The sequence below is a fragment of the Scyliorhinus torazame genome, chromosome 16 (assembly GCF_047496885.1).
Source record: "Scyliorhinus torazame isolate Kashiwa2021f chromosome 16, sScyTor2.1, whole genome shotgun sequence".
Taxonomy (NCBI): domain Eukaryota; kingdom Metazoa; phylum Chordata; class Chondrichthyes; order Carcharhiniformes; family Scyliorhinidae; genus Scyliorhinus; species Scyliorhinus torazame.
In genome coordinates this window covers 137815595-137818795 of record NC_092722.1, presented here as the reverse complement: position 1 = coordinate 137818795, position 3201 = coordinate 137815595, and the positions used below count along the sequence as shown (strand labels likewise).

The following is a 3201-nucleotide window of genomic DNA, read 5'->3' as shown; positions in this document are numbered from 1 at the left end:
ATGCCTGATCCTTTCCTCACTCAATGCTGACATAAATTCAATGCACCAGGAGTTACTTCATCGTAATTATGAACAGGAAATTTAGATGATTTTCCTTCCCACCCTTGCCTGGGGCAGGAAAGCTTTAGTGTCCTAAACACTGACTTGACTCAGTCTATAGACTGGGAAAGCAAACGTGGCATGGGTCCTGAAGGTTGGCCATCGTATCGCTGGTCGGCCAGTTAGCCAAAGTGGGTCCCGGGAAAAAAAGTTTGAAAAACACTGCATTTGGTATCGCCAACCGAAGCAGTGTTTTTCAAACTTTTTTGCCCAGGACTCGTGCTTACCAACTGGTCATCCTTCGGGACCCACAACACCCGAACTTCGCGACCCACACCGCCTGAACTTCATGACCCACCATTTTCACTTACCTTTAATGTGATAGGTGAACCTGCTTGGTCCTCACGATCTCACTTGCTCTGTTATTCAATGATACATTTCTGCAAGGGCTTCAGCTGATGATTTAAGATCTCACTGCAACCATTGAAAAAAATCAAGAGGTTTGTCCGCGAACTCGCCATGCTTAGTCTCGCAATGGCTTTGATGTTTTGAGGGTTTTAATTTTTAATTTGCATATAACACACATAAACTTTACATTCTGATTTGCATCGGCACAATTAATAAACCCATAACTCAAGAAATCATCTTTATACTGCTTTGTTCCTGATTTCAGCTTCTTCTTCATGGATTGTTCACCAGAGACCCGGGAGCTCACACAATGGAGGAATCTCTCTCACACCCAGAGCATGTGATGTCAGTGTAGTGGGCACGTGACCTGCTCTCTGCTGCCAGTCTGTAGCGAAGACTCCATCGACTTTAAAAAAAGTATCTGCTCCTGGGTCAGCGCGCTGATGTGGAGAAGGTGGTCTGTCCCGCTGGGCTCTGGGCCTGGGCACTGCTGAGGGGGCACACATGGGCAGGACGGCCAGCATTCTGAAAGCCGGTCGCGACTGGCATTTTTTAAAGCTGGTCGCGGCTGTTGGGCATTTCTTCCTGTGATCAGGAACCGATGGCCTCACGATCCTCCGGACACATGCCTACAACCCACCTGCGGGTCACGACCCTGACTTTGATGATGACTGAATACGTTTTCTGAGATTTAAATGAAAGATGGAATTTTTCTGTTCAAGATAAATAAAACAGAATCCTGATCCTCAAATTCTTTTGGGGTTCAAGGATATTGAGGCAGTATAAAAAGTCTAAAACAAAATAATAGGTATATCATTAAATGATCTTCATTTGGAAGACAGGCATATAGTTGGCTCCATAGCTCAGTGGTTAGAGCACTGGTCTTGTAAACCAGTGGTCGTGAGTTCAATTCTCACTGGAGCCTGTTGTTAAAATTTAGCTGATGGTCACAAGTTAGAAGATGAGGTGAACTGGGGGGGAGAGGGTGCAGAGAGACTGGTAAGAGATACAGACAGGTTAGAAAAGTGAGCAACAAGATGGTTGTAAAGCAAAAAGATATTTTAGGGAGGCATTGTGGCACAGTAATTATTACTGCTGCCTCACTGTGCCAGGGACCCGGGTTCAACTCTGGCCTTGGGGTCTCTGTATGGAGTTTGCATGTTCTCCTTGTGTCTGCATGGGTTTTCTCCGGGTGTTCCGGTTTCCTCCCACAGCCCAAAAATGTGCGGATTAGATGGATTTGCCATGCTAAATTGCCCCTTGGAGTCAAAAGATATGCATGTTAGGCGGTGTTACAGGGATAGGGTGGGGGAGCGGGCCTCGGAAGGGTGTTCTTTCACAGGGTCAGTGCAGACTCGATAGGCTGAATGACCTCCTTGATTCTATGGTTCCATGTCCTTTTTGAATAAACGTTAAAAGCGCCATTGCATAATGATGCACCAGATGCCAAGTCAAACAGTCATAGGAGTACAATTTATATGTCTCAAAACCAATATTGGTTCAGATGAAACAATGGGAATGATGAATTTAATTAAGAATATGACATATGAGATAATTAACAACCAAAATATATTATCCAATGGTTCAGCTCTGGTACCGCACTTAGAATAAGTGAAGAGGAATTGTAAAGTGCTAAGGGCACCGGAACCTGCAAACTATTAAAAGTTGCTGAGGGATGAAAATGTTTCCTGACTAAAAATAAATGACTTAAAGGGAATATGATTCAAATTTTAAATTCATTAATGGAATTAAATGTGGCTGGATTTGGAGACGCTTTTATTCTCAAGCGTGAAGAAGAGTATTTTAGGTCATGATCGCACATTCTGTCCCTAAGACAATGCCAAAGTCCAATGAAGTCCCTTTGTCACACTGGGGACCTCACAGCTGATCAAGTCAGATTCCAGTCAGAATATCTATTAGTCATTCACCAATCATTGCTTCTCAGTAGACACATACAAATTGCCGGTGGCTCTCTAAAGAAAACCATTAGAGAATATGATATTTTGGTTGTTAATTATCTAATTTGTCATATTCTTAATTCAATTCATCACCCCCATTGTTTCTTTAAATGATAAGATGTTCTTCACTTCTCTATTTATCAGGACCTTTCCCCTTTGTTTCATTTACTGATCAATTTCTACAATGGTGTTATTTGTTTGGTCTGATCATGGTATTAGTTTCCCCTCTCTTATGTGCTAAATCTCTGCCCCTGTGGCTACTCAATACTTTTTATTTCCTTCGCTCCAGCAGTCCCTTCCACATTGTATCGAGGTACACGTTTTGTGATCTAACACCATTTGGGACATATTTTTACAGCACCCTTTACATAGGTTGGCAATTACAGCCCCATTGTGATGGGGGCAGGGCTGTAAAATGCAGCGAGCTGCTCAAAATGTCATTGACTTCGGAGGGAATGAAGGGTCTGCCAGAGAGAGGGGGGCCATAAAATTCTGCCTATAGTCTTTTTTGTAATGTTACCAACCATTAATGTCATATTTAGTACAATTGGTTTCATTTTACATCACACCAGGATATCCCAACAGGTATGTAGGCTGGGCAACCAAGCCCTTTGTTGCTGCCATTGTTGGCTTGGGGCATGTGTATCTTTCCACTCAACAGGTTGGGTTGTGCAACTATCATCATTATTATGGGCGGCATGGTGGCTCAGTGGTTAGCACAGATGCCTCAACACCAGGGGCCTGGGTTCAATTTTGGCCTTGGGTGACTGTCTGTGTGGAGTTTGCACATTCTCTC

At 43.5% G+C, this 3201-nt stretch overlaps 1 non-coding gene across 1 annotated transcript; it reads left to right on the top strand.

Annotated features, from left to right (window-relative positions):
- Nucleotides 1–1299: 1299 nt before the first annotated feature.
- trnat-ugu (transfer RNA threonine (anticodon UGU)) lies at nucleotides 1300–1372 on the top strand. Its single transcript has one exon. It is a non-coding gene; the product is annotated as a tRNA-Thr (tRNA).
- Nucleotides 1373–3201: the final 1829 nt, after the last annotated feature.